This window comes from Erithacus rubecula (assembly GCF_903797595.1).
Source record: "Erithacus rubecula genome assembly, chromosome: 5".
Taxonomy (NCBI): Eukaryota; Metazoa; Chordata; class Aves; order Passeriformes; family Muscicapidae; genus Erithacus; species Erithacus rubecula.
The window spans coordinates 4,264,051-4,270,240 of record NC_136687.1 but is presented as its reverse complement, the minus strand read 5'-3'; the positions used below and the strand labels follow the sequence as shown (position 1 = coordinate 4,270,240).

The following is a 6,190-nucleotide window of genomic DNA, read 5'->3' as shown; positions in this document are numbered from 1 at the left end:
ATTTACACTAAAGGTCTCCAGGGTAAGGAGTGGCTGAAAAGGAGTGGAGAGAGTTTGATTATTCCCTGCCTTTTCCAATAGAGAGAGTAAAGGGCAGCAGGTGATGGTGGGTGAGGCTGAAATCAAAATCCTCCACCTTGGGATGTCCCTGACAAAGGACACTGTGGATGCAGAGCCTGGACAAATGCTTGAAGAGAGGGTCATTGTGGGTTACTCAACAGACAACAACAGGCTCAGGAAATCTATTCAGTTAAAAATAGACTGAATATTAAGGGAGAGTGTCATATATGATTTTCTTGTCATTATTACTTAGCCATCTGCTCAGAGCCAGTGTTGGAGACAGGATGGTTGTCTGGATGAACTTTTGCTTTGAACCAAACCAGTAATTTTTATATTCTTAAATGTGAGATCTCATTACAATCTGTCATTTTAAGGAAGCCATTTGTTACAAAACTCCACATCCATTTCCTCTGAAACACTATTAATTTTCCAATTATCTCATTCTTTAATGCTGGACACTTTAATCTTCCTTAGCTGCTCACCCTGCACAAGGACATTTATCCCAATAACAGATCCTGTGGTTTTCCACAGAAGAACATTTATCCCTCTTGGAAAAGGGATAATGGCCAGGAAACATGTTTGACCCTGGGCAGCTACCTCAGTTTGTGTTCCAGCTTTAGGAAAGCAAGGAGTGACCCAGGTTTGGGGGCCAGGAGAATTTGCACAGAGGCAGCTTCCCTGCCCTGGCATCTCCTTGGGATGTCACCTTGGGCTCTGCACAGCAGGATCTCACCCATATTTTCAATTGCATCAGAATTATCCTGCCTATGGCAGTGATGGGTGTCAGATGAAAATGAAAGGACCAGAGGAAAGGCATCTATTTTAGTAATGGCTGTTCTATCACTGCTCTGACTCATTTCCTCCTGCATCCAGATGACTTGAGACATGTATTTTAATAACAGGAATGTCATTTGCAGCTCATTGCCCAGGGCAGGAATATACAATCCCAGCCCACAGGAATATTATGTGTCAATATTTTTTAAGTGACTGATAGGGAATATCCTAACTTGAATTTTGCATTCAGTGTTGATGTTAAGGCATAATGTTGAGAAGCCCCATAGCTGGGCATCAGTGCAGCCCAGCATCTCTCCCTAAGACATCTGTCAGTGAGTTTACTTCATGCTTGTGCTGGGTGCTTGCACTTGGACTTTGTTGAAGAATGGCAGCAGTTCTTCCTGTGACCCTGCCTGTAAGCCAGGAGCCCCCAGAGCTCAGCATCTCATCCCTGCTGTGCCTGAAGAGCTGTCAGATATTGATAGGTTGGGGGAAATGGCCTCAGGTTGAGCCAAGAGAGGTTCAGTTGGATATTAGGAAAAAGTTTCATCACTGAAGGAGTGGCTAGGAATTGGAACAGGCTGCCCAGGGCAGTGTTGGAGTCACCATCAATAGGAGTGCTCCAAAAACAAGCAGACATTGCATTTTGGCACTGAGGTATTGGATCAAAGGTTGGATTTGATGATCTTGGAGGTCATTTCCAACCTAAATGATCCTCAGTTCCATGCTATGGTAGCACTGAGCTGTGGTGCTGCCATGTGGAAGAGCAGTGTGCACCCAGCTCCTCTGAGAATGCTGTGCCTGTTCCCAGAGGCAAGGATGGTTCTGTGCCCAGCAAGGATGGTTCTGTGCCCTGCTGGGATGGTTTTGTGCCCAGCAGGGATGGTTCTGTGCTCAGCAGGGACGGTTCTGTGCCCAGCAGGATGGTTCTGTGCTCAGCAGGGATGGCTCTGTGCCCAGCAGGATGGTTCTGTGCTCAGCAGGGATGGTTCTGTGCCCAGCAGGATGGTTCTGTGCCCAGCAGGATGGTTCTGTGCTCAGCAGGGATGGCTCTGTGCCCAGCAGGATGGTTCTGTGCTCAGCAGGGATGGTTCTGTGCCCAGCAGGATGGTTCTGTGCTCAGCAGGGATGGTTCTGTGCCCAGCAGGATGGTTCTGTGCCCAGCAGGATGGTTCTGTGCTCAGCAGGGATGGTTCTGTGCCCAGCAGGGATTGTTCTGTGCCCAGCAGGATGGTTCTGTGCCCAGCAGGGATTGTTCTGTGCCCAGCAGGATGGTTCTGTGCCCAGCAGGGATGGTTCTGTGCCCAGCAGGATGGTTCTGTGCTGCATTTCATGCTGCCTGCACAGCCCCAGCCCTGGCTCTCTGTGCTGGCAGGGCTCAGCAGGATGTGTAGTGGGTGAGATCCCACGCACAGCTCTGGGGACAGAGATGTCTCTAAAGCCACAGCCCTCCTCCCTGCCGAGCCCTGTGGGGAGGGAGGGTGTTTGCACACCAGATTTGGGTGCCTGGCCTCCTGGCTGGATGCTGTAACCACGAGAGAGAAGAGGAGCAGAACCCCCAGCGTGGCTTGCAGCTGGGGCAGGGTAAGGCTGAATCTCTGAGCTCTCTGTGGAGGAAGGGGTGGGATGGGACAAACAGGTGCCCGTGGTGGTTGGCACCAGCCTGTGGGTTCAGCAGGGTCACAGAGCTGTTAGGGTGGAGGGGAACTGCAAGATCATGGAGCCCAGCCCTGCACCCAGCTCTGCCAGGGCACCAGCAGCGTGTCCCCAAGGGCTCATGGCTTTAACCCCTCCAGGGATGGTGACACCACCACTGCCTGTGACAGCGCCTGACAGCCCTTTCAGTGGAGGAATTTTTCCTAATATCTGATCTAGAACTCCCCTGGCACAACTTCAGGCCATTTCCTCTTGTCCTCACATTTCTCTGGAGGTGTCCATTGCTCCCAATGCTCTGAGGAGGGAATTCCAATTTTTTTTTTTTTTCCCCAGAAAAGCTCAAGCCCTTGGAAAAAAAATCAGTATTGCAAAACTTCTCAAAATTTCTCCTGGATCAAGTTTTTTGCTGCCTGATGCAGAGGCTCAGTCCAGGGCAAGACAAAACACATTGCTGGGCCCCAAAAAAGCCAAGGAGACAGACTCAGAGGTGCCTGTGTCAACCTGGCTGCCTGAGAGTTCCCTCCAATCCCAGGAGTTTTGGGAGAGGATGGAGAGGGCTTTGCCATCTGATCAGGTTTCCTTTGCTTATTGACTTCCAGCTGAGTGATTCATCTTAGGTGTTTGGGGGTTTTATAGTAAATGAATTAAATAATTTTGCTGTATGAGATCCCTGTTGCAGCAGCACATGTACCTGGCAGAGAAAAGATCCTGAGCTGATGTTGTCACTGGGATTTTTTTTTTTTTTTGAGTGTTTTATTTTTTTTTTTTTATTTATTAACTAGATCAGAATGTGTAAATAGCAATAATGATACTCTCTCTCTCAAAAGTGTGATGCAGTGCTCTTTCATACATATGTATTTTAAAGGCTAAGTGAGAAGTTGAACTTTAGCAGAAAAACCCAAATACCCAAGGGAGGAATGTAAAGGCTCCTGTCACCTTGCAAACATTTAAAGCTTAGGTGAGTTTTGCTTCCTGTGAAAGAACCACTGATGTATGAACTCAAATTACCCTTGCTCATAGCAAGGTAGTAGAAGAGCAAAATATATTTATTTTTATATACATTTACATTCATTTTTATATACAAATTTGTTTTTTACTTGGTCCAGTATGTATTCCACTTGAATGCTGGAATAACAAGTGTTTGTTTATAATCCCAGAGAAGCTGCAAATCTCACCAAGTGCACTCATTATAGGTACATTGATATGCACAAGTACTTGTTATTTCAGCAAATAATATATACTGTAATATCCAGAAATTATAGTAAACAATAATTAGAAAAATATATTTTAAAAACAATTTTCTTACAAAATTTTATGTAAACCAGAAATTTAACACATTGCTATTTTTGGCTTATTGAAGTCCAGAAAAACAGGGGCAAAAAATACTCATGCTACCTGGAGGTAAATTTTTTATTCTTAGAGACCTTTTTTTGGGGATTTCCTTGCAGTTTCTGGGACACATCTGATTTTATACAGTGTCAGAAAAAGACATTTCGAAATTCCTATTTAACAGATCTGACCTGAATTCTTAGAAATCCTGCTGTGAATCAATAGCTCCTGCCAGGACAACATATTTAATTAACAACTACAGTGCACAGAGTAGTTCTGGGTGAGGGTAATCTGGAGGAATTTCAACAGCACCCATGGATAATGTATCTCCTTTCTTTTTGCACAGATTTCAAGCTGAATAATTTAATAGAGGTGTTATTCAGCCTTTCACTGTTACTCAGCAATTTAGGACTGGGAGCTTTAAATTCAGAGATAACTTAACTCTCATGTCAATAATTTGCTTTCAGTTGAATGGTTTTAACTGCACCTGATTTGATTTACTTTTTGGTATCATAAAAACACAGACCATCCACATAAAAATGAGCACTTTAAAAGAGTAAAGAAAGATTGAGCTCTTCCAATATTAGATTAACAGCTGAGATATTCTGTAAAGACCAGCAATTAAAAAAAAAGGCATTTACAGAACTGTAATAAAACCACAAAGACTATTTACTGCAATGCCTGAAGTATCTGAGTTTCTGCTCAGTATCTATGTCCTTTGAATATTTTAATGCTTTCAAGATCTGCACTGTTCATTGAGAGAATAACTGCATTGTGTTTTTATAATATAGAATAGGTATTATATATATTCTTTGTATATAGTTTATATAGTATATATTCAATATTCAATACCTGTTCTATAACATGTTCTATATCAAATATATATATGTATACTATAAAATATAAAAGCAATACAGTAATAATAAACCAGACTATTGCAACATATAATTTTTGATCTCTCTTACAATCCCTTGCCCAATGATTTGTGGAAATGAGCACAATATAGGTTAACTTTTGTACTTGAACCCATACATCTGCAAGACCCTCTTTGTCCTTTTGTCTTTGTCCAAATTTTGTGGTGTCTCCTTTAGTCATTTAAAAGGAAATAGTTTATTTACATTTGAAGCAAGGCATTTGGGTTATATATATATATAAAATCCCATTATTTTTCCTTCTAGGTATGGCTGTTCCTGGCTGCAGGAAGGATGGTGACCATGGGAGACAGGAGAAGGCTGATCATTATTGGAAGGAGTCAAGGAATAAATTAGGGACCCTCATGTGCCAGGACATGGTGGCAGAAGTGGCACTGTGATGGACACTGCACCTACCTTTATCTCTCTCCAGGGATGATGCTGTTAGCAGATATGCACAGAAACACTTTCCCATTAAAATTCAAGTTGGAAACAACGTGCCATGACAGAACATGGCATCCCTGACCCTTGGCTGGCATCATCACTGTGCTCCCAGCAGAGAAGTTGCAGATATCAGGGAACTGGATAATTTTCTCAGCATATTTTCATTAATGTTTCTGTTTTGTGCTTATTTATGCTCTGTGGAAAAAAAGTCTATGAAATGGAAATCCATTTTTATCTATCAGCTCTCACAATTTTGAGACCCACTGTCAAAACCTCTCCCAGTTTCACTATCTAAAACATTCTATTGATGATTATAGAAATTACTATAATTTTTTCATAATTTCTACTGGTAAGCTGCCCAAACCTGTGTTTCAACAAGCCAGACAATATCTTTGGGTGCTGCTGTCCTCTCTGTTTTCACTGCACACAGGTGATGTGGAGTCTGAGCGGGTTTTGGTTCTGCTGGTTTTTTTTAATTATTAATTTTTTTTTTCCTCAAATACAAAGGAAAAGTGAAGACTATGGGGAATTCAGAAACTGATCAAATTCTTTGCTGTGTTTGCTGCCCAGCCCCAGCCCTGGCAGCTCATCTCCTGTGCTGCCTGAACTGGCAGAGCTGAACAAGGTGTGGGCATTAAGGTCAGGACACCTCAAGTGTGAGAAGCTGGAATTTCAAAAGCAGCTGCAGGAAGATGGAAGAATAAACCTTTTATTTTGTTAAAAGAATAAGCCTTTACTCATGGGAAGTTTCAAAGGGGTTTTCTTACAGCTGCCCTGTGCTCAGCAGGATTTCCAGCCCCAGCTCTGCCTTGGAGCCCTGGACAGCAGCTGAGCCTTGTTACCATCCCTGGGGAGATCTTCCCTGCTTGTGGCATCACTCGTGCAGGGATGTCACACAGGGCTCAGGACACTCAGTGTCACTGGGGGCTCAGCAAACAGGGGTGTCACTGGGGCTCAGCAAAGGCAGGCATCACTCAGGGCAGCTCTCCCTGGCCATGCTGTGCTCCCTCTGGCCA

At 43.7% G+C, this 6,190-nt stretch overlaps 1 long non-coding RNA gene across 1 annotated transcript; it reads left to right on the top strand.

Annotated features, from left to right (window-relative positions):
* Window positions 1-2,663: 2,663 nt before the first annotated feature.
* On the top strand, window positions 2,664-5,666 carry LOC306802824. Its single transcript, XR_013774483.1, has 2 exons — window positions 2,664-3,064; window positions 4,998-5,666. It is a non-coding gene; the product is annotated as an uncharacterized lncRNA (long non-coding RNA).
* The last annotated feature ends 524 nt before the right edge of the window (window positions 5,667-6,190 follow it).